General features: G+C 36.5%; 1 protein-coding gene across 6 annotated transcripts in view; it reads right to left on the bottom strand.

The window, feature by feature from the left end:
* Positions 1 to 26958, bottom strand: part of FUT8 (fucosyltransferase 8) — a 330921-nt gene that overhangs the window by 206095 nt on the left and 97868 nt on the right. The window lies entirely within an intron of this gene.

Below are 26958 nucleotides of genomic sequence, written 5' to 3'. Positions count from 1 at the left end.
TATAGGAATAGGTAAAAGCACAGAGAGCTTGGATTTAGTCATAGTACAGAACTAACTGTTTGACTGTCTCTGTACCTGCTTACTAATGTTTCGGTGGTAGAATTTAATCTGAGACTTGCTTTCAGCATAACAAATTAACTATTAACAACTACAAAGGAGAAGACATATATTCCTCAATGACCCCTACTTACTGAAAGTTACCAATAGTTCTCAAAAATAATCAGATAATAATGAATGATCAATATGCTGGTTAGAAAGAGCTGTGTACCCCCAGAAGTCATGTCTTTTAATCCTGATTCAATACAGTAGGATGCAAACCTTTGAATGCACTGTTTCCATGGAGGCTGACACACTCAATTGGGGGTATAACCTTTGATTAGATTACTTCCACAGAGATGTGGCACACTCAACTGTAGGTGTGGATTAGATGGAGATGAGTTTCACCATTCAGGGTAGGTCTTGATTAGTTTACTGGAGTCCTGTAAAAGGGGAAACATTTTGGAGAAAACACATTTGCTTCAAAGCTGACAGAAAGGCAGACATTTGGAGATGCTTGGAGTGCCAACACAGAGAGCAGATGCCTAGACATGGACATTTGGAGATGCTGAGCCCAGCAAACATTGCTAAGTAAGCAAGCCGGAACCCAGAGTTGTATCCTGAAAGAGCTAAGCAAAGGCCCCAGATGCTTAAGAGAGGAAAACACTGTCATCAGAAGTTGGAAGCAACTGTGTTTTCTCCAAAATTTTCTCCCAGCAGATGCCAGTCACATGCCTTCCTATGTGACAGACATTGGCCTTTCTTGAATCAATCAAGGTATCTTTCTCTGGATGCCTTAGCTTGGATGTTTTTACGGCCTTAGAACTACAAACTTGTAACTTAATAAGTTCCCTTTTTAAAAGTCATTCCAGTCTCATATATTGCTTTCCAGCAGGATTTAACAAACTAATACAATCAATTTAGCTTAGGTTAACTTGCCACAAACTTTCATGGATGGCATACAGTACTATCAGGATTGCAAAGAGATGGGACACTCCATGATGTTGGGAAATTAGAGATCTCTTGAAATGATTTTTGCTTGTTTCTCAAGGATCAAAATGGAGACACTGATATAGGGTATTGTGCTGGTCTGAAAGGATTTATGTACCCTAGAAAAGCCATGTTTTAATCCTAATCAATTTTGTGGGACCAACTGTTTCTCTTAATCCCTATCAATAATGTTGGCTGGAAACTTGATTAGGTTATCTCCATGGAGATGCGACTTACACAATTGTGGATATTAACTTCTGAATAAAGGGAGATGTGACTCCACCCATTCGAGGTGGGTCTTGATTACTTTGCTGGAGTCCTTTAAAAGAGGAAGTACTTTGGAAAAAACTTGAGATTCTGAGAGAGCAGAGAATGACAAAAGAATGGCGAGAGAGCCATGAGAATCACAAAATTCACCAGCGAGCAACCTTTGGAGATCAAGAACACCTCTGGTGGAGGGTCAGGAAACAAGAGGCCTGGAGAAGAAGCCAGAAGATGTCACCATGTTCACCATGTGCCTTTCCAGTTGAGAAACAAGCTGTGAACTTCACTGGCCTTTCTTGAATAAAGGTAACCTCTTCTTGGCACCTTAATTTGGACATTTTATAGACTTGCTTTAATTGGAACATTTTCTCGGTCTTAGAACTGTAAACTAGGAACTTTTAAATTCTCTTTTTTTAAAAAAGCCATTCCATTTCTGGTATATCGCATTCCAGCAGCTAGCAAACTAGAACAGGTATGGTTCAATAACTAATTGATCTGAAAGGATATAAACATTCCCTTAAATGGTAGTACACAGACTGTGGACATTCTTCTAGAATGGTGGCATTACCCCCAGGTATAAAAAAGACATGGCATAATAACAACTGAAGTTACACTTTGTAAGGCCCTATTTTGTGTGGATAACTGCAGAGGCAGCTTTCAGACCCCATCAGGAATGCTTTTCCTTTCCCCCCCCCCCCCATCAAGGACTCTTAAGGGCCAAGGGAAGGCCCACTTCCAATAAGCTTATGTATAATTGATCAAATGAACTGCAAATTTAAACTAGTCTTATTCAGTATGTGGTCTTTTCCCACAGATCTATTCCCCATACGAAGCATTGCAAGTACCTATTATAGGAAATTTGTGTGTTAAATGTGCCATTTATACTTATTTATATAGATACTAACCTATTACTAGAGTTAAGCATCCATACAAACACTATTACTATAGTTAAGCATCTATATAGCTACCTATCTATAGCTACCCACAATAAAGTATTTATATATGCACCAATTTATCACTTAGCTATAGCTAAGCTCATAAACATTAAATATGGTCCCTATATGCTTATACAGCTGCATCTATATATCCTAATGGTGTGATGACTCAAGGGACCATTTTTAACACCAATAAATGTATATCTCCAAACAAACATAACAATTACCAAAATTATAATATGAAACAGGATAGACTGTTATTATCTATAGGCTAATAAAACAAATTGCCCTGTGTTAAACATTTAAAGTATGTAAAACCTGAGCAGGCATAAAAAATGATAGTGTTGGTATTAAACTGAAAAGTAGATACAACTATATAATTCCTTGGAAGATTACATTTCTGCTCCTACCGCTGACTTCCAGAAAAAATGGCTAAGTCACGTAGCTTCTACATGAATCATGTGGTAAAAGAGATATATTTACATGCTACTGAATATAAATGAGAATTAACATTGAAATATTCTTATGAATGGCCCTTTGCATGTGTTTATTTGAATAAATACTATCCTATATTTAAGCATACCTGTTTTTCTCCAAACCTTATGAGAATCTCTTATACATTTTTAATATGAAATACTTCTGTCAAGCAACATCTTTTGCATAAATTTTTTAAAGAATAAAAGGACCTAATTAAAATCAAACTCACTTTAGACTTCCAGGAACCTGTGCCTAGATGGCAGCTTAGTGAGATGTGGGATTTAGTTTGTCCTCCAGAACAGCTACTAAATAGCCAGGAACAGAACAGAACAACCACTGGAGCCATGTTAGTGACCCAATCAGCTGGAGCAGCCGCCAACCCACCCAGAACCATGAGTGCTCCAAGCCACAGCGGCCGGCACCCCTCCCCCACAGGTTGCTTCCCAGACAGAAAAGGAAAGGGACGTTACCAGCAGCAGGGGCTGAGTGCAACTAAACTCCAATTGTGGAATTAATTCACAAATTCTGACTACTAAAAATAGGCCCCCAGCTCAGCTGAATCTGGAGTGAAAAGGGAAGTTGCTGATTTTTGCCCTGGCATCGAGGGGGCATGACTGACAGAAAAATAAAAAAGAAAAAAAAGAAACAGAGGTTTTTTTGGATTGGATAGCATGTAATACTTGAAAGGGTCTGGACCCTGAAGGAAAGGAGGGGGCACATAGAATCTGAATGTACACAAAGCAGCATACCAACTTACGCTCTTGATTGCAAACCCGAGGAATGGGGGTCCTGCTCTGAGAAGGATTTTTCCCTCTCTTTTTTGTGGCTGTGTTTCTACAGCTTGAGTACCTTTGGATACAGCGGCAGGGCTTCTCAGGCCACAACTGCCCCAGGCATAGGCAGAAACAAGCTTGTTTGAGAGCTTGTCTGGAGCCTGTGCCTTCCCCAGGAGAGGGTACAGTTCAGGTAAATTCCCTTCCTCAAAGAATTCAGACCCCAGGGTTTGGAAAATTGAAACTATTAAAGCCAGCCTACAACCTCTCCTCTGTCTCCACCATGCCCTCAGCAGGGAGAGTCTGCCAAAGTTAAAGGTACCGCATCATCTTATGCTGGTAGGACCTGCAGGCAGAGAAGCGCCACAAACGGGGCAGGATAAGAAAAACAGAGCCCAGAGACTTCAACTGAAAGTCTTTCAACCTGCTGGGTCTCACCCTCAGGGAAAACTGACGCAGGTGACTCTTTCCTCCTGATAGGAGGCCAGTTTGGTCTGGGAAAATCTGCCTGGGGTCTATAATACCTAAGGAGACCCTACTAAGGGTGAGGGGAGGAAGGCACCATTCAGGAAACAAGAACTGAAAAATTCTGCTCAGTTAAACAAAACCTAAGCTAGTGGTCCAGAATAAGCTAAACTGAATGTCAAAGAACAGATAGACAACAAATTCATCCAGCAAGAAAATCCTAGGTAAAAGAAATGAAAACAATCTCCAGAATATACTAATCAAGATAATTATTTGCCTAGAAGCCAGAAAAAAATAACGAATCACACTAGGAAAATTGAAGATATGGCCCAAAGGAACAAACCAACAATTCAAACGAGATACAGGAGTTGCAACAATTAATTCAGAATGTACGAACAGACATGGAAAACCTCACCAAAAACCAAATCAATGAATTGAGGGAGGATATAAAGAAGGCAAGGAATGAACAAAAAGAAGAAATCGAAAGTCTGAAAAAACAAATCACAGAACTTATGGGAATGAAAGGCACGGTAGAAGAGATGAAAAAAACAATGGAAACCTACAATGTCAGATTTCAAGAGGCAGAAGATAGGACTAGTGAACTGGAGGACAGAACATCTGAAGTCCGACAAGCAAAAGAAAATATGGGGAAAAAAATAGACTTCTGGGAAGACTGCCAACTAGAGGAGCAATTTGGGAGTGCAGCAGACCTGGGAGAGCCTTCTGCACCACATGGCAACCCAAGTTGCAGAGGCCGAGGAAATCAGAGGCAGAAAGCTGGGGCTTAGCCTGGCATGGAGATACAGAGTAGGGGAACCCACAGAAGTGCACAGACAGGTACACAGGACTAGAGAGTAAGCCAGGCCGAATTTCTTGGGTGTGCTACCCTCACCGGTGCAACCCCGTGACCAGCAACTCGCTCCACACCCCACATACCTGAACCCTCTCAACAACTCCCATTCCCCATGCTCCAGACACACCCACCCAACCAGCCCCCAGTGCCTTACCTGCCTCATACCCCCATCCCAAGTGCAGGCCAAGCCACCTCTGTATAACCCTCCCAAGCACTGCTTCCCCCTCCCTGTTCCCTGGAGGCTGTTACCAGAGTATAAAGGTTGCGGTTGTAGGCACTAACTTCCATACCTAGGCTACCCCCAATATGCCCTCCCATAGTGTCGCACAGCCTCACTCCACCCTCCCTGAGCATAGTGCATCCATTTACTGCACTTCCAGAACCACATGTGTGCACAGGCCCCTAATCACGTCATTCAGCTCTGGGAATTGCACATTACAGTCGACCTAGAATCTGTATGCACACAGCCCTCGGCCTCACTTCCCAGCTCTGAGAAAGTGTAGACCTGTACAGCCGGGTCACATCTGCCCCCAATCCACAAAAGCATAATGCCGACCTGTTGCCATAGCACGTGCACAAAGGGCCCCATGCCTTAGACTAGCACACACCAGGATTATGTCCCCCCATCAGTGCACCCACAGCTACATCCTCTCTGGCCACTGGGTGCCCACATTCACAAGCACCAGTGTAACATCCCCAACCTGCGCCCATACTACCCTGAAACAAATACTGTATTCAGTGCTCCACCCCATGCCCTGCTCCCTGCTGTACAAACATCCCGTAAACACAAGGCCATAGATTACTGAAAGAAATCAAATCCCAAAGTAAATCATTCAAGACATCTACATGTAACAGAGACAGCAGAAGATCACTAAGCATATCACAATGCAGACAGATAGAGCACTGCCTAACGACCAAATTAAAACACCAGAGGAGAAACAGACATTGGAACAAATAATAAAGATGTTCATGTAACTCCACTTAATAAAATAAGCGGGATAGCAAATGACATAAAGGAGATCAAGAAGACAGGAGAAGAGCACAAAGAGAAATTTGAAAGAATAAACAGAAATATAGTGGAAATCACAGAGATTAAAAACTCTGTTGACCAAACAAAAAACATACTAGAGGCACACAACAGATTTGAAGAGACAGAAGAAAGAATAAGTGATATAGAGGACAGGATGACTGACTTCAAAGACTCAAAACAGCAAATGGAAAAAAAGGATGGAAAAAAAGTCAATGAGAACTCAGAGAAATGACAAACAAAACAAAGCACACAAATATTGGTGTCCCAGAAGGAGAAAAGAGGAGTAAAGGGCTAGGAAGAGTAGTTGAGGATATAATGAGGGAAAACTTCCCAACCCACATAAAGGACATAATTATACAAGTCAAAGAAATCCAAAGAACTCCAAACAGAATAAATCCAAATAGGCCTTCCCCAAGGCACAGACTAATCAGTCTGTCAAATGTTGAAGAGAAGTTGAAAATCCTGAAAATGGCAAGAGAAAAACAATCTACTACCTACAGGGGAAATCAAAAAAGACTGAGTTCAGACTGCTCAACTAGCACCCTGGAGGCGAGAAGACATTGGTATGATATATTCAAGATCCTAATAAAGAAAGATTTTCAGCCAAGAATTCTGTACCCAGCCAAACTGGCCTTTAAAATTCAGGGAGATTAAAGCTTTCACAGACAAAGGAGTTCTGAAAGAATTTATCAACAAGAGATCAGCCCTACAAGAAATATTAAAAGGAATTCTGTCAGCTGAAAAAAAAAGACAGAAGAGGGAGGTCTGGAGGAGGGCACAGAATTGAAGAATACCACTAAAGGTAATTTAAAGAATACAAAGAGTAAGAGGGAAAAGAATATACAGATCTGACAAATAAAATAAAAAAGATAAGATGGTGGAAGCAAGAAACACCTTTTCAGTAATAACATTGAATGTTAACGAACTAAACTTACCAAACAAAAGATACAGATTGGCAGAATAGATTAGGAAACATAATCCAGCTATATGCTGCTTACAAGAGACTCATTTTAGAAACAAGGATGCAAATAGATTGAAAGTGAAAGGATGGAAACAGATCTTCCTCGCAAGTTGTAACCAAAAGAAAGCAGGAAGGAATAGCTACATTAATTTCAGACAAAATAGACTTTAAATGTAAAGACGGACACTAATTGAGTGTTACCACAGACCCTGAAGAAATAAAAGAAGTCATAAGAGGATACTATGAACAACTATACACCAATAAACTAGACAACTTAGATGAAATAGACAAATTCCTAGAGACACACAAACAAGCTACACTGACTCAGGAAGAAATAGAAGATCTCAACAAACCAATTACAAGTAAAGAGATTCAATCAGTCATCAAAAATCTTCCTACAAAGGAAATCTCAGGGCCAGATGGCTTCACAGGGGAATTTTATCAAACATTCCAGATAGAACTAACACCAATCTTGCTCAAACGTAGCCAAAAAATTGAGGAAAAAGGAACTCTACCTAACTCATTTTATGAAGCTAATATCATTTTAATACCAGAACAGGGTAAAGATGCTATAAGAAAGGAAAACTACAGGGCAATCTCCCTAATGAACATAGATGCAAAAATTCTCAATAAAATATTAGCAAATCGAATCCAACAACACATTAAAAGAATTATACACCATGAACAAGTGGGGTTTATACCAGGAATGCAAGGATGGTTCAATATAAGAAAATCAATTAACGTAATACAGCACATTAACAAATCGAAAGGAAAAAATCACGTGATCATCTATCTCGATTGATGCTGAAAAAGCATGCAACAAAATTCAGCATTCTTTTCTGATAAAAACACGTCAGAAAATAGGAATCAAAGGTAACTACCTCAATATGATAAAGGGAATATATGAAAAAACAATAGACAGCTTTGTACTTAAAAAGCCTTCCCCCTAAGATCAGGTACAAGACAAGGATGCCCACTATCACCACTATTATTAAACATTATGCCAGAAGTTCCAGCTAGAGCAATCTGGCAGGACAAAGAAATAAAAGGCATCCAAACTGGAAAGAAAGAAGTAAAACTCTCACTATTTGCAGATGATATGATACTATACTTGGGCTATCCTGAGAAACCTACAGCAAAGTACTTGAGCTAATAAACAAATACAGCAAGGTGGTAGGATATAAATTAATGTGCAAAAACATTTGTGTATACACAAAAAAAAAACATTTCTATACACAAGCAATGAACTAGCTGAGGAGTTGGTTAAGGAAAAAAATCCATTCAAAATAGCAACTAAAAGAATCAAATACTTAGGAATGAACTTAACAAGGGACGTAAAGAACTTGTACACAGAAAACTACATAACATTGCTAAAAGAAATCAAAGGAGATCTAAATAGGTGGAAAGACATTCCCTGCTCACGGACAGGAAGGCTAAATATAGTTAAGATGTCAATTCTCCCCAAACTGATCTACAGATTCAACACAGTACCAACCAAAATTCCAACAATGTACTTTGAAGATTTGGAAAAGCTAACTAGCAAATTCATCTGGAAGGGAAAGAGACCCTGAATAGCTAAAAGCATCCTAAAAAAGAAGAATGAAGTGGGAGGATTAACATTCCCTGTCTTTAAAACCTATTATGAAGCCAACGAGGTCAAAACAGCATGGTACGTACTGGCACAAAGACAGAAGCACTGACCAATAGAATCAAATTGAGAGTGCAGAAATAGACTACCAAATCTATGGTCAACTGATTTTTAACAAGGCCCCCAAATCTTCTGAATTGGGACAAAATAGTCTTTTCAATAACTGGGACTAGAAGAACCGGATATCAATAGCCAAGAGAATGAAAAAGGACCACTATCTTACACCCTATACAAAAATTAACTCCAAATGCATCAAACAGCTAAATATAAGAACTAGCACCATAAAGCTTCTAAAAGAAAATGTAGGGAAACATCTTCAAGATCTAATAAGAGGAGGTAACTTCCTAAACTTTACACCCAAAGCACAAGCAACCATAGATAAAATAGATAAATGGGAACTCCTCAAAAGCAAATGCTTCTGCACCTCAAAAGACTTTGTCAAAAAGTTGAAGAGGCAGCCAACTCAATGGGAGAAAATATTTGGAAATCACATATCAGACAAAGGTTTGATTTTCTGTATATACAAAGAAATCATACAACTCAACAACATAAGAACAAAGAATCCAATTATAAAATGGGCTAAAGATATGAATAGGCATTTTTCTGAAGAGCAAATACAGAGGGCTCAAAAGCACATGAAAAGATACTCATTTTCACTGGCTATAAGGGAAATGCAGATCAAGACCACAATGAGATGCCACCTCACACCTATAAGAATGGCTGCCATTAAACAATTAGGGAACTGTAAATGTTGGAGAGGATGTGGAGGAACTGGGACACTTACATACTGCTGGTGGGAATGTACAGTGGTGCAGCCACTGTGGAAGACTGGCATTTCCTTAGGAAACTAAATATCGAGCTGCCCTATGACCTAACAATTGCACTACATGGTATATATCCAGAAGAGCTGAAAGCAATGACAGACATTTGCATACCGATGTTCATGGCAGCATTATTCACAATTGCCAAAAAATGGAAACAAACCAAATGCCCATCAACAGATGAGTGGATCAACAAAATGTGGCATATATATACGACGGAATATTATGCAACAGTAAGACAAAATGACCTCCTAAAGCACATGACAAGATGGATGAGCCTTGAGGACATAATGCTGAGTGAAACTGGCCAGATACAAAAGGACAGATACTGTATGATTCCACTTTTATAACCAGCATAAAGGCATAATCAGAGGATTATATTACAGAATATAGGGGACTGAGAAATACATAGAAGCTAGAGATGGGTGAACCGTTACCTAATGAGGTTGACACCAATGTAAGGGAATAATTAGGAGCGAAGTGATCCTCTAGTGGGTCTAGAAATAATATTACCATATTGAAGATGAACAAGATTGAAAGGGGTTGAATAGACAGACCTATGTGTCCCACTGACTCACACCAGAAACATGAATGCGTTTTTGTAAGAATTACTTCAAAGATATGATTCTTGTGTAAAGAGTGTCTAAGTACAGGGTACAGGGGGAAAACTGCTATTGCATGCTATGAGCTATGTTCAAAAGGAAATGATCAGCACTACTACAGCAACAGCAAAGGTAAATAACGGGGTGAGGGACAAAATTTAAGAGGAGGTTTAGATCTCCCATTTGGTGAGGGTGTATTTATTGGTTTTCTGACACCTAGCCCAGCCTCTCTAGAATATCAGATAGTTTCATCTCCCTACATATCAGTGACAGATCCTTCCAATATCAAAAATTTAGAATTGCCATACTCCAAACATATCCAATGAGAGGTATAGAAAGATCAAAGGTGATGGTGGAATTATATATAGAAGACAGGGTTTAACAAATGAATATGAATGCTGAATCATTAAACTGATATCTCTTTTAGTCTCCAGTATTTTAGAGCAACTAGAAGTAAAAACCTGAAATTGTGAAATTGTAAACCATGTCAAAATCTGAAATATATTTTCAACTAATTGTAGTGCTGTGTTTGGAAATTTATAGCTTTTCTGTATATATGCTATATTGTTCACAAAAAAAGAAGGAAAAGAAAAGTCGATTGTGATGATAAAAAAAATATTTAAGCCCTTTAGCCTCCTATATTCTGGAGCAGTTAGAAGGAAAAATAGGAGAGGATCATATAGTAGCCCATGACAAACTCTGGGATCTATAGCATAACCAGTTTTCGATGAGTGCTTTGAAAACTATTGCATTTTTATTTCTTTGCTTTGTATATATGTTATACTACACAATAAAAAAAGTTTAAAGAAAAAAATCAAGATATAAGCTTCCTTCTGAAAAAGCTTACAAAAGAACTGCAAAATAAGTCCAAACACAATATAAAAAAGAAAACTGTCGAACAGTAGAAATCAATTAACTACAAAACAGATATACAATAGAAAAATAATAAACAAAACTAGGAGTTGGTTCTTTGAAAAGATTTAAAAAATGATAAACTCCTATCAAGGTAAAAGACAATGAGTGCCAAGAATAAAAATGAGGATATTACATGAATTGAGAAGATAAGATGGTATTATGGACATCTTTATGCTAACACATTTGAAAAGTTTGATAAAATGAACACATTCCTTAAAAAACACATCTTGAGCGGTACCACAGTGGCTCAGTGGCAGAATTCTGGCCTGCCATGCCAGAGACCCGGGTTCAATCCCAGGAGCCTGTCTATGCCCCCCCCCCCCCCAAAAAAACCCTACATCTTAACAAAACTGATATAAGAATACACAGAAAACCTGAATAGTCTCATTTCTTTATTAAAAAATAAAATCCAGAATTAACCATAAAAAAAAGACTCTAGGCCCAAATGGCTTCACTGATGGAATTCTACCAAACATGTCAAATAAGAGAGAATACCAATTTTATATCAACTCACTCAAAGAACAGAATAAAGTCTTTTCTGTTCCAATGTCCATTCCTGTCCCTATTCTCAGTTCCTTCAGATACATACTAGCAATGGGGTTTAAAGATTATATGGCAACCCTACCCCTAGCCTCCTTTGGAACCACCATACTGCCTTCCAAGGGGCTGCACCTCTCAGCTTCCCTATCAATAGTGAATAGGTACGTTTCTTCACATTTTCTCTAGCACTTGTTTCTCTCTGTTCATTTTTAAACAGTTTTATTTGCATATCATACAATTCAATCTAAGTAAACAGGCCTCTGTATTTCCATAGCCAAATACCAAAACCTGCAGGGCATTATAAAAAGAAAGGAAATATTACATATCCAGTCTTTTTGTCAACATATTAAAAAAGCACACACACACACACACATTAGCAAAGTGAGTTCAGCAATAGATAAAAACGTTAATACAAATTTCTGGGAGAAAGCATTTGGCAAATACAGCCTGGGTCACTTGTCCACTCCTCCAGGTGCAAATCTTGATGAAAAATCCCAAATAAGATGGTCTCAAATGGGGGAGGAGTATTCCCCTAGGGAAAAATAGATATTCTTCCCAGCATAAGGGATAATGGATGCATAGTTAGCAAAACTAAAAGCCATATATAAATAAAGGAAGGTTATAGCTAGATGGCAAGTGCTCTATACACTCCAGTGCAGGTCACTTGCCCTAGAAATAAAGTACAGTCTCTGTATTTTGAGATGTAGACAAAGAGATAAAGCAAATCTTCCAACCAATTATATCTAAAACAAAGGCACCCCCACTTCCTACTACAAGTTTCTCAAACAAAACAATTTAGACATGACCTATAAAAAATCATATTAAAGTTAGTGTTCCACAACCCTGTGTGGGACAAATTTTCCAACCATAAGGTTCATGCTTGGGCTCTAACCCATCTGGATGGATTACTACATGTCTCAGAAACACAGGTTAATTATGCATTCTTTGTGGTTTGTAAATTTACAGTTCACAGCTGGTATCTAACTTCCAGAAGAAATCTATTCTGCTTTCCTAGACCAAAAAGCAAAAATAACTTTATTAATAGACCACAAACTCATATTTAAGGTTTTAAGTTGTATTCCCAAAAATAAATGCCCCTTACACCAAAACTAAATGTCAACAAGAAGGGGGTACAGGGGAGGAGTATAGATTCTATGTAGAAGAAAAGGAAATGTCTTCATATAGATTACAGTGGCAAAGGCCTATTTACTTAGATTGAATTGTATGATATGCGAATAAAACTAAAAATGAACAGAGAGAAACAAGTGCTAGAGAAAATGTGAAGAAATGTACCTATTCACTGCTGGTAGGGAAGCTGAGAGGTGAAGCCCCTTGGAAGGCAGTATGGTGGTTCCAAAGGAGGCTAGGGGTGGGGTTGTCATATGATCTTTAAACCCCATTTGCTAGTATATATCTGAAGGAACTGAGAGTCGGGACAGGAATGGACATTAACACTGGTGCTTACTGCAGCAGTGTTCCCAATTTACAATGGATAGAGATGGCTTAAGGGTACAATGACTGAAGAATGGAAAGGGGAATTGTGGTGCTTACATACAACAGACTACTGAGCAGCTGCAAGAAGCAATGAAGTTGTAAGGCATGCAACTAGGTGAATGAACCTTAAAGACAGTATATTGAATAAAAGGACATAAGCAAAAGGGCAGATATTATCATGTCTCATTCATGTGGACTAACTATAATATACAAACTCAGAGAATTGAAGTCAAGAGCATGGGTTATCAGGTTGGGGCCTATTGTAAAGGTTCCTAGATTTTAAGCTCTTACAGCAGTCACATATATTTAGGAATTATAACTGATATTCTAAATTCTGAAATGCTGAGCTATTTGTATATAACCTGGTCGTTCTCTGAAAAACTTCAAGTTTTTATGTGACACTTGAGACTCAGAGTTAGAGCACTGAATCTATGAAAGTCAGCCTTACCCCATACAGCAACTGTTAAAAACAGCTGAAAAAGTGATCAGATTTCATCTAGACATATGAATAAAACTGATCTGGATTGGACTAAGATAAATCAGAATACTGGGTAAAGCATGCTATGGCCCATAATTTCAAACTTCAACCTCTGTACAAGACCAAAGTGAGAGATGTTTATTTTGTGCAAAATTTATATTTGGGTAGCATATTATCTAATTAACTTGTATGGTCAGTTTATTGAATATCATAATTAAATGGAATCTTGAATAGGGTGTGAGATCTTATTGGTTTATACAGATTAGTGTGATGCCCCAATATATCCCAGAGTAATTTGGGCAGAGAATAAAAAAGTATTTGCAAAGTCTCCTTGGAGAACTGGGGAGAAAGGAGGAAATATTCAACTTCCCATCTGGGAAATTCTTGATGTTCTCACAAGCAATGGGGACAACCAATTCAATAGGCGAAGCCCTCGATCTTGGGTCTCGCCCCCATGAAGTTTATTCCTACAAAGGAGACATTAAGCCTACTAATAATTATGCTTAAGTGTCACCCCCAGAGAACCTCTTCCGTTGTTCAGATATGGCCTCTCTCTCTAAGTCAATTCAGCAGGTGAACTCACTACTCTCCCCTCTATGTGGGACATGACTTCCAGGGTATAAATCTCATTGGCAGTGTGGGACCTGACTCCAAGGAATGAGCTGGGACACAGTAACAGGGGAATGAGAAAGTTGTCTTTTTTTTTTTAAGGAAGTTTTCTTGACCAAAAGGGAAAAGAGACAAAATGAAGTCTCAGTGGCTGAGAGATTTCAAACAGTATTGAGAGGTTATACTGGAGTTTATTCTTACACATAATATAGATATCCCTCTTTACTTTATAGTGCATTAAAGGGGCTAGAGGGAAGTACCTAAAACTGCTGAACTGTGTTCCAGTAGCCTTGATTCTTGAAGAAGACTCTATAACTATTATAGCTTTTATAATGTGAATGTGTGATTGTGAAAACCTTGTGTCTGATGCTCTTTTTTTATCCAGGATGTAGACAGATGAGTTAAGAAAAAAAAAGGATAAAAATAAATAAAAAATGAGAGAGATAAAGAGTAAAAATTTGGGTAAATTGAAATACTGTGGGTCAATGAGCTGGAGGAGTAAGGGGTATGGGATGTATGAGTTCTTTTTTCTCCATTTTCTTTTTCTGGAGTGATGCAAATGTTCTAAAAACAAACATGGTGAAGAATACACAAGTATGTGATGATATCGTAAGCCACTGATTGTATAATATGGACTGTGTGTGTGTGGATATTTCTGAATAAAAATATTTTTAAATGCCCCTTACTAATGGAAATTGTCTAAAATTAAGAATGCTGCTGATCGTACAGCCAAGTGAGGACACATGAGACATGGTTTCTTTATTTTGAACATTATCTATGATGCCCAACACAAAGAAGGAACCAAATGTACAATGTCCAAGAGGCAGAACGGCAAACTGATACATTTATATGAAGGAATATGGTGGGACTACGAAAAGGAAGGACATTGAGAAGCATGCAACAAACTGAAAAAGTCTTGGGGACAACGTGTTGTTGCAAAACAAGCCAGAAAAGCAAAAGAATGAATATGCTACAGTCACGCTCAGAAAATTCTTATAAGAAAATTAGAGCCTAGATTATATTTCTAGATTCTGAGACACTGTGTATCAGCTGGTATGTCCCTGGAACTTTGAGTAACTCTGTGATACCTAAGTTCCAGAAATGAAGTGTTGCAGCCCTGAAAGTTAGTACAGCTATATACAATAATAGTTAAAGCAACCAAAAAAGAGATCAGGCCTCAATTAGAGATAAAAACAAGGCCAATCTGCTGGGACTAAGGTAAGTCAGAATATCAGGTAAAAGATGATAGTATATGTACTCTAGATCTTCACCTACTGTGTGAGACCAAAGGCAGAAAGGTTTCCTATGTCTAGAACCTAAATTTTCAGTAACACACAATCTTAATCAACCTGTTTAGATAGCTCATTTAAACAACCCAAACTCCTGGAGTCCAGAACGGGAATCAGGCCTTGTAATTCTGTATAGCTTAATATAATATGAGGATACACCTCAGACTATGGTGGGCTGATAATTAAAGTATTGGTAGAGTCCTTTGAGGGTACGAAGGCGGGAAAAATATGAAACTATTAAAACTTTTACATCTGGGAAACCCCATGTACCCTCTCAACCATTGGGGACTCCAAAGAAAATAGGCCAAGCCCTTGATTTTGAGGCTTGCGTTATGAAACTTCTGTAGTGGAGAAGTAAACCTATCCATAACAAGGCCTAACTAAGAGTTGCTTCCAGGAAACCTCTTATATTACTCAGATGTGGCCTCTCTCTCTCTCTCTCTAAACCCATCTCTGCAAGGAAAATCATTACCCTCCCTGCAATGTGAGACATGACATTCAAAAGTGAAAATCTCTCTGACAACATGGGACATGACTCCAGGAGATGAGTCCAGTCCTGGCACCATGGAACTGACAACACCTTCCTGACCAAAAGGGTGGAAAGAAATGTAATGAAATAAGGCATCAGTGGCTAAGAGAGATTGTTTAATCTCTCAAGAGGCTATTCTGGAGGCTACTCTTATGCATGCTTCAGTTAGATAGTGCTAATTGCCATGGTTTGCTAAACCACAACCAACATCATTCCTGTTAACTCTTAAGAACATCTAGGGTTTGAATTGAAACTCTATAAAACTTTATAACTTTATAAACTTTATAAAAGTTTTATGCATTAGGTTTGCTTTCTTGGAACCTATAATTTCCAGAGGGTTTCTCAGCCAAATAAATCCTGAAACCCTCTCCAAGATTATCAATTAATTACACTCCCTATCCTTTAGTGTGGACAATCCTTCTCAACATGAAAATGCTAGAATGGGTATTGCCTAAAGAATCCTATTGATTAGAAGAAGGATCAAAGAAGATGGAAGAGGTATAACAGAGAAAATAGGATTTAACAAACAAGTATGACTGCTGAATCACTATATTAATATTCCTTCTAGCCTCCAGTGTTCTAAAGAAGCTAGAAGGAAAAATATGAACTAGTGGAATAGTAACCCATCACAAACTCTGAAATCTGTGCTGTAACTACTTGTTGAAGTGTATTTTGAACATTATTGATGTTTCTTTCTCTGCTTTGTATATACGTTATATTTTATAATTAAAAAAAATTCTTAAAAAATAAATGCCCCTTGAATGACAAGGATTTAATTTATGGGGAAAACTGTAAATTAAGAATTCTTTCATTCTCATAAACTCTGTCAGATTATGACATCTGTCCAATTTGGGCATCACTACTCAAGGAAGTTTCTGCACAGGCTTCACTAATTTTCAGGGTAACTGCTAAATTTCAACTCTGAGAGAAAAAGTGGCAGGTTCAAATCACAATAAGCAAAAAATTGATCTGTATGAAAATACGTAATTTCACATTATTGAACACTGAGACAAAACACACATGAGGCATGAAAGGGTATTCCTATAGAATGGCAGGCTGAGAAAGTGGTGGGTTAATTTCTAAGACTTAAAGGAGAGTCAAGCACATTTATACCTACCATCCCAGCCAATTAACAAGTAAGAAAAGAATGTTTAGGAAATGACAAATAATACTCTGAGGAACACATGGGAAAATAAGCATACATACCTAAAAGCACCCAAATCAGTAAATTCACATTAAGTCTACATGCTGCATCACCTCATGTGTAGATTAATATTGTTAAGAGTTACTCAATCTCTTAACTTCAGTCAGATCCGTGGCCCAAATTCATCTAACAATCTAAATCTTCCTCAACCATTTCCATTGCATCATTCCTCTGCAAAAATCTGAGTACAGAGCCACGGTGGCTCAGCAGGTAAGAATGCTTGCCTGCCATGCCCGAGGACCCAGGTTAGTTTCCCGGTGCCTGCCCACGTTAAAAAAAAAAAAAAAAAAAAATCTGAGTAAGGTTCCCATTCTCCATCAAGTCTAAATTCTTGACCCTGACTTTTTAGAACCATGACTTGACCTAATAACTCAATTTATTCAGTCTTATTTTTGAAGATGAGCCTGATAGGCTAAACATGGCCACAAATTATTTACAGTTACTCCCACCAAGCATATTCTATTTTTCAAATCTCTGAATATGAGTTAGCACTATGACTTGCACTGACCAACAGAATTTGGTAGAAGTGACATTGATTTCTGAGCCCAAAGAGTCCATGCAATTTCTTCCCTGCCTTCTTGAAACACTACCACCACTATGTAAGAAACCTGGGCTACCCAAATGGAGAGGTGGATTAGAATGGAACTGGATGACAGTCTCAGCTAATCATCAAGTACATGAGTGCAGTCTTCTTGGACTATCCAACCAAAGCCGAGCAACGAGATGACTGTATCTGTGTAACAGACCCTTGACAAGACTAGAAAAACTGCCCAGCTGAGGCCAGCCAAATTGCAAAATCATGAGCACATAAATGGCTGTTGCTTTAAGCTACTATGTTTTGAGTGGTTTTATATACAGCAAGAGATAAGTAAACAATGAGTCTATCTTTGGGGGAATACCTAATTCATTATCACTCCTAGTCTTCCTTAAGTTGTTTCCAAGTCTAGAATACCAATTTACCTCTATTTTAGCAATTTAGTGGAGACTGCATTCCTTCTCTTTCATGAAGATTCTTAGGTATTCCTGAGGTCATTATTCTCTCTTCCCTAAAACCACAACAATCCGTAAAACACAATTTAATATCATTACTGAATTGTTTGTTACGGTTCCGTGTGTATGACTGTTTCTCCTTAACTGCATTATAGAATTGGCTGAAAGCATAAACCATAACTTTATATTTCTTAGATGTCACTCTTGCTACCTAGCACAGGTGAGCACATCAGAATTACTCATTAACTATTTGTTGATTGACAAATTTCTCTGTCTGGAATCACTGAAACTGCAAGCTTCAACCTAACTTGGAAAGGAAGCAAGCATGTAGTAATCAAATTTGGAATGTCTTCTTTGCAAATAACCAGACTAGGTACATAATAAAAACAATCAAGAATTTGAGATAGCAACTATATTGATGTATTCATTAATAATCATTTGCTAGATCAATACCAAGAGGTACAGTAAAGTTATCTGAATGATTTTTAAGTATTATAAATCTCTCATGAACTATCTTTAAATAAATTAACTGAGGCTAATTTTTTTTCTGGAGTAAAAGAAATAAGATCACTGAGTTTGAGGTCACTGTGGCATTACTTACATTTTTATTCTGCTTCAAAGACAACTTTAAAAAAAAAGTAAAAAATATATATATAAGATATCTTTTTAAGAAATTATCTGAATATGACCTGGATTATACTTTTTTAAAAACTGACTAGACACCATAAATAACACATATAACTGGCCTTCAACAACCCTAAATACGATTCTGAGTGTCAACGCAAAAAAAAATTAGAATGCAAATGACATTTTTCTATACAGAGAAAACAAATTGGGCAGTTTTGAAGATAAGCCCAAACTGAGATATCTCAAATATGTGTCAATGTGGCTATCTATGTATAGAATGATGTCTTATAATTAGTTTATACAACCAATTCTTTTAGATGTTTCAAACAAATATTGTCAAAATCTTCTGAGTCCTTTATTCATAAGGAAATACTTGATGAAAAGTCTATACTATCAAATTTCTTAGCACTGTTCAATAATGCAAAAGATATTAGAGATAATATTTTTACAAGTCAGATCACTATATGCTATCACTGTGATAAAATATATGAACACATACTGCCATTCATAATCCACAAGAAGCTCTAATGAAGCTCTGATAAATTCTTTACGGGCTCTAGGCAATGTAAGTCACATTGAATTTACTTAGGCTGCTGAACATAATAAAGCCAAAAAGGAGAAAAGAGAACCCTGAATCAAATTAACTGAACTCAGCATATACAATAACATGGTTTTTTATGATTAATCAGAGAGTGTGTAGAGGCTATTCACTCTCTAACCCCCATTTAGATACTGAAGACCTCATTTTTGTTGTGTACAGTAAACACACATTCAGGAAGACAGTGCTTCACATTTATTTCTTTTAAATTTTTTGAATTAGATCTGAAATCGGTAAATTAAATTAAGAGCCTTTATTAAGTTCTTAATATCAAACTTTGATGCTCCTAATTTAAGACTAATAAGTGAGTTCACCACAGGCGCAGAATATAAGATCAATATACAAAATCCACTGTATTTCTAAACATTTGTAATAAGCAGTCTGAAAATGAAATTAACCATTTCATTTACAATAGCATCGAAAAGAATACTTGGCAATAAATTAAGTACAAAATATACACTCTGAAAAACTGCAAAATACGAAAGAAATTTAAAATTTAAATAAATGGAAAACAAACCATGTTCATGGACAAAAAGAATTAATATTTTTAAGATGGCAATACTCCCCAAATTGAACTATAAATTCAGCGCAATCCCAATTCAAGTATCAATTGATTTCTATGTAGAAATTAGCAAGATTATTCTAAAATGTATATGGAATTACCAGAGATCCAGAATAGTTAAAACCCAACAAGAAAAAGTTGAACAAAGTAAAAGGCCTTACCATTGCCAATTTCAAAATTTACTACAAAACAACAGTAATCAAGACATCAACTTGTTTCATATAAATGAAATCCATAAATTGTATGATGTTAGCATTAGGACAGACATAAAGAACAATAGATAGAATTGTGATTCCAGCAATAACATCATGTGTCTACAGTCAACTAATTTTCAACGGGGTGCTAAGACTATTCTATTGAATAGTCTTTTCAAACAAATGATGCTGGAACAACGAATAGCTACTGCAAAAATTGATTCTGCAGTATTTAATTATTTAATTCAAACCATATACAAAAATTAATTCAAACCATATACAAAAATTAACTCAAAATGGAATAAAGACTTAAATGTAACAGTTAAAACTATAAAACCCTTAGAATAAAACATAGGGGAAATCTGTGTGACCTCAGATTTTGCAATGGATTCTTACAGGTGACACCAAAAGCTCAAACAAAAAGAAAAAACAGATAAAAATTGGACTTCCTCAAAATTAAAAACCGTGTCAAAGGACACAATCAAGAAAGTAAAAATACAAAACTATAGAATAGGAGAAAATATTTGTAAATGACACATCTGATAAGGGACTTTTATCTAGAATATATAAAAACTCATATAACACAATAAAAAGACAAACAAACCCAATTTTAAAATGGGCAAAGGATTTTAAAAGACATTTCTTACAGAAGATATACAAATGGCCAATAAGCAAATGAAAAGATGCATCATTAATCATTAGGGGAATGGAAATTAAAATTACAATGAGATATCACTTCATACCCACTGGGGTGGCGATAATAAAGACAATAATAAGTGTGACAAGGATGTGCAGAAATCAGCATCCTCATACATAGTTGGTAGAATTGTAAAATGGTGCAGTCACTTTGGAAAACATTTTGGCAGTTCTTCAAAAAGTTTAACATAAAGTTACCAAACATCCAGCAATTCTACTCCTAGATATATATATACACAAGGGACATGAAAACATACATCTGCACAAAAACTTGTATACAAATGTCATAGCATCATTCATAGTAGCCAAAAGGCAGAAATAACCAAACGCCCATCAACTGATAAATGGATAAACAAAATATAGTGTATTCATACAATGTGAATAATATGTCCTAAAAAGAAATGAAGTACTGGTTTATGCTACAAGATGGCTAAACCTTGAAAGCAGTATGCTGAAAAAGAAGCAAGGACCGCATATTACATGATTCCATTGGTATGAAATGTTAATGGTGGCTTGGGCTGCTAAAAATGGGATATAAGAAGGTGATAGCTAAAGCGGACAGAGTTTCTTATTGAGGTGATGAGAAGTTCTAAAATTGACTATGGTGATGACTGCAAATATCTGTAAATATGCTAAAAACTATTGAATCATACATTATAAACGAGTAAATTAGATGGTATGTGAATTATATCTTAGCAAATTGTTTTTAAAAATTCGGAAACTACTCAATAGATAAATTGTGATACAGCTACATAATGTAATAGGAATAAAAACGAACAGTTTATATACATTAAAACAAATAAATCTCAAAAGTATTACGCTCCATGAAAGAATACATACCATATGATTCCATTTTTATGAAGTTCACGAATATACAAAACTAATCTATGGGTAAAGAAATCAGAATCATGGTTGCCTCTGGGTATATGGTGGGGAATGGGGGTGGGAGAATGACAGAAAAGAAACGGTCATAAAGGAACTTTCTGGAGTGATGAAAATTACAGTAACTTATTGGAATATTGGTGATCTAGGTATAAACATTTGTCAAAACATATTGATTTGTTCACTTAAGATCTGTGTGCTTTACTGTATGTAATTGTACTTAAATAAAAAGAAAATCCTCTAAGCCAACATAGAGCAGAAAGAATGTATCCTAGAAAGATGCTTTTTAAGGTACCATTATCCTTTAAATTCTCTCTCATCTTTTACAGCATCTTATCTTTTATAGCATCTTTTACTTCAAATCATAATCAGCAAGGATTTTCTATTATCCTATGTTTCTTTCACCATGTCATGGACAGTTGCTTTTCCTTTAATTTAAAGTACTTGTTTGATGATCTGTCTTTGGATTTTGCATTTGCATTTACTTAAGGAGAATCTTTCACCAACATCTAGGACCCCCTACCAGGGCTACGAATATGGTGAGACAAACAAGGTACCTAGGGCATAAAATTTAAGAAGCCTGTGGTAGTTAGGCTCAGAAGTCAACTGGGCTAGGTGATGATACCTCTTTGTTCTGCTTCTGTGGACTTAAATCATCAATATGTGAAATTCATCTATTGCTGATTGCATTTGTGGTCAGCTAGGGGGAGTGCCTTCTACAATGAGTGATGTTTAATTTAATTAGCTGGAGACTTAAAAGAGAGAGGTCGAGAAAGCTCAGCAGTTCAGTATACCTCATCTTAGAACTCACAGCTCAGCCCAGAAGTTTGCAGATGCAGAAAGGAATCACCCAAGGGAAGGCCACTGTAACCCAGAAGCCAGGAGAGAGGGCCAGCAGATGTCCTGTGTGCCTTTCATGTAACAGAGCCTCAGATGAAAAGCTAGCTACCTTTCCTCTGAAGAAATATAAATTTTTAACTAAATAAATCCCCTTATTAAAAGCCGATCCATTTCGGGTGTGTTGCATTTTGGCAGCTTTTTGCAAACTAAAACAGGGCCTTAAACTCAAAGGCTCAAGCAACTGCAGAGTCAGTAGCTAAGAATGAACGCCTCCTTGAATTTGTAACATTGGTGCCTCCTTTGTCTCCTTTGCCCTAGTCATGTCCCCTACCCTTTCAGGTGTTCAGTCAAGCACTCATACAAACTTCCAGATTCTTTCATGAGTAAATCATTCTGATTAGAGATGTACTTATTTACATTAACAAACAAAACACAGTAACCACTTCTAAACTACTATGGCTGAGGAATTTAAAACCTTATGAAATACTAGAATTGACAGAGTAAGAATGAAATCTTCTCCTTGCCCACCAAAACTAAAATAAAGCTACAATCTTGAAACAAAGTAATTAGCTTTTAAAAATAGGCATCCATTAAGTCTTAAACTGTGGTAAATAAATCACTACAGCTTTACAAAGAAAGGAAAATAAGACACTGTGAGCTATACTTAGAATATATACCAGAATTCAGCATTTCTCTGGATATATAAGATATGTAAGTCAATCAAGATAAAGTGACTAGACTCAAAAAGTTAAAAATGTGGTACAAAACCATGGGATCAACAATTCCATCCCGATCAAAAGGGGGAACAGAATATAACTAATACAGTGTCAGTGGCTGAGAGAGTTCAAATAGAATGGAGGCTACTGTGGAGGTCATTCTTACGCAAGCTTCAGTTATACATTGCTACCTATCATAACTTACCAAACCCCAACCAAAACCATTCCAGCCAATCCTAAAGAACACCTGGGGCAATATATAAAATCTACAAAGGTTCCATGCACTAGGGTAACTTTTCAGAAACCTACAATCTACAGATGGGCACCTGGACAGATAAGCCCTGAAACCTACAGGGCCCAGCTAGTTCCATCTCCTTACCCCGTATTATTGACAGCTAGAATGGCCATAGCCCAAATACCCCTAAAGAGTGGGAGAGAACGATCAAAGGTGATGGTGGAGTTAAACAGAGAAGGTAGGCTATAACAAAGGAATATGATTGCTGAATCATTAAACTGATATTTCTTTTAGTCTCCAGTATCTTAGAGCAGCTAGAAGTAAAAACCTAACACTGTGGAATTATAACCCATATCAAACTCTAAAATCTGTTCTGCAACTAATTGTTGTGCTGTGCTTTGAAATGCATTGCTTTTTTGTATATATGATATTTTTCACACACACACACAAAAGTCAATTGTGATAATAAAAAAAAATTCATTCCTTCTAGTCTCCTATATTATGGAACAGCTAGAAGGAAAAATCTGAGAGGATGGTATGCTAGACCATGACAAACTCTGGGATCTGTCCTGTAACCATTTGTTGAAGAGAGCTTTGAAAACTATTGCTTTTTTCTTTCTTCACTTTGTATATATGTTATATTATATAATAAAAAAGTAAAATATATATATATATATGGTACAAAAAGTCAGAATAAATATAGTCTCAATACTTAGAAAACAACATACCAAGTAGAATTTAAAAAAAAGAAAGTAAACCAACAGTACAATGAAATGAGACAGCAATGGAGTGACAAAAATTAACCAAGAAGACTCCCTCTCAGAAATAAATTTTGAGAATTTTTTTGAAAGGATAGCAAGAGTTTATGGAGCAGAAAAGAGAAATAAGCAGAGCTTGAAAGAAGGAGAATGGGGCATGGAGCTGACCAAACCAGCGCTGTATAGTCCCTTAAGGGATCCAATAAAAACCAATACCAAAGATCCTCAGACAAATTCCACAACTACCTCAAGGTAAAGATTTTTAGAAACCATGTTTTACAGAGCCTAGTTCCCATCATAAGAAATAATTAATCATATTTTTATGCATTAACAGAATTATATTCCCCTTGCTGCTATTCTGAATATTATTCTACCAGTATTTATCAGTTAGTTTTAAATATCAAAGCTATTAATGCTTCTTTGCAGTCACGAAGTAAGCTCTCATCACCAATGAAGTTATTCCATGATAGTCGTTGTTTCTCTAATAAACAGAGATAGTACATGCAGCATTCAACAAGTACACATTCAGCATCTACCCCGTCTTTAAAGACTATGGAAGATACAGAACTTTGTAGTTAAAAGAATAAGAATTAGATATTGGCTTGGTCAAGTAAGCTGCCTGAATACCAATGTAAACTTTAAGAATTAAATGCAACTTTCCTTCCTCTCTTCTTTCCTCCCTCCTTTTCTTACTCCTGGTGGGAGTGGGCATGGTAGTCATCTGGGTGGGGGACAACAGCGGCCCTGACAGAGTCTTTACATATATGGGAGATTGAACTGTTTAAAAAATATATTGAGAATAAGTATAGCCACATTTCTGAAGACTCCTGGAAAAGAAAGTTACAAATATGGAACAGTAAAAAACTAAAATGATCCTATGATATTGAGCTAGAATTAGAAGTAACGATGATTTTCAATGCATATAGATTATATAAAAATTTAAACAGGAAAGTATCTATGAGTGTATGTACCATTTCCTAGTTCTGTCCTCTGAGAAGGCCTTGGAGAACAGACACTCCAAATAAGAAAACAAAAATCTAGCATCCAGATTTTGATCTTTAAAAATCAATCTCCACAAAAAGGAACTAAGATTCCTTGGGAAGTGGCTCAGTCCAAATCTGGATTAAGTACTACCAAAACCTGAAATATCCAAAAGTAAAGTGATGAAAGAATGATGGGAATGTCTCAAAAGGACACATGATACAGTAAACCACTGCTTGTATACCTTGGATGATTATATCATATGTGAATGTATCACAATAAAATTGCATTAAAAGGGGGAGCAAGGGTAGTTCAGTGGTAGAATTCTTGCCTTCCATGCAGAAGACCCAGATTCAATTTCTGGACTATGCACTTTCCAAAAAACAAAGAAAGAACAAGGAAACAAACAAAAAAATTCAACAAATGGTGCTACAATAATGGGATACTCACATGGAAAAAGAATGAAATGTGACCCCCACCATACAGCATAAAAAAAAAGAATATAGGAGGTAGTCTTACCTGGTTAAATCTGGAATAATTTGAATATCAAAATAAATAATGTTAGTAATGGATGATAGCCCAATGAATAAAATTTAAAAGTAATGCATCAATAATGATATAAACAAATAAGGAGAAAAATTTTCCCTACAGAATACCAATCAAAACAGAAGGAATAATGGAATGCGAAAATTACCACTAGCAACCGTTAACAGCAATAATTACTTCCACTAAAAAATATCAAAGGATGCTAAAACTAGTGAATGACAGTTAATTGAGGAAAAGGATAGAGTATTATTAAAATACATCTTCAAAAAGTACTAATTAATTATAAAAAAGAAAAAAGTAACTTTACATCATTTTAATCAAGTGATCAAAAGTATAGGGGCAAAATGATATCCTGAATCACCTGATATGATGCAATGGGAACACAGCAACACTTCTGTTACATCTCTGCCCAAAATGTATACCTTGTATCTAATCATCAGGAAACATCAAAGCCACAATGACACTCTTAAATGTCTAGTAGTTTTCAAAAGTGTCAACTTCATGACAAAGACCAAGAAAACTTTTCCATTTTAAAGGAAACTAAAGAACACATGGACAATTAAATGCAATATAGAATCTAAATTTGGATCCTTTAGCTATAAAAAGTATTGTCAGGAAAATTTGCAAAACTTGAACAAGATCTGTACATTAAATGGTAGTAATTTATCAATCTAATTTCCTGATTTTGATTATAGTATTGTGGTTATATAGACAAATGTTTTTTCAGTAATTATACATGAAAAAATTCCGGGTGATAGAGTATTATGTCATCAACTTACACTCAAATAGTTCAGGGGGAAAAAGTGCTTTACATTATTCCTGTAATTCTTTTGTAAATCAGAAAGTATTTTAAAATAAAAATTATATTTAACATTAAGAAAAAGAACTGAATGAGAACATATCCAAAAGAGCCAAGCACAGTGCCTACTACATAGAAGACACAGGAAAGTTACCAATTATTGACTATCAGATTACCTCATCCTACTCAGTCACAAGATACATTTAATCACATTTTAAAAGACAAAAACAGAGATTATCAGGGGAAAAAACAAAAGTGGTTAATATTAACAAAGGCATTCAATTAATATGCCCAACCAATCAAACAAAATGTCTGGAACATGAAAAGGGCATTTTCATTGCGTTTTATAGGAAAATTACTGCCCATTTTTGCTGAAAATATTGAATGATAATAATTAAATAAAATAATAGGACTTGCATATTTTCTTCAATTCATTCACAAAATGTATACTGACTGCTTTCTACATGCTAAGCTTAATTCAGTGCACTGGGGATATAGTTCTTATTCTCAAAGATCAAAATTTTAGAAGAATGTAAAGTGGTCAACAGTGCCAACCACATTAACATGCCAAATCAGTGTCCTCTGAAAGTGGCTGCTAACCTTCCCATCATCAGGTATTGT

This window comes from Tamandua tetradactyla, chromosome 12, assembly GCF_023851605.1.
Source record: "Tamandua tetradactyla isolate mTamTet1 chromosome 12, mTamTet1.pri, whole genome shotgun sequence".
NCBI lineage: Eukaryota > Metazoa > Chordata > Mammalia > Pilosa > Myrmecophagidae > Tamandua > Tamandua tetradactyla.
This window is presented reverse-complemented; position numbering and strand designations above follow the sequence as displayed.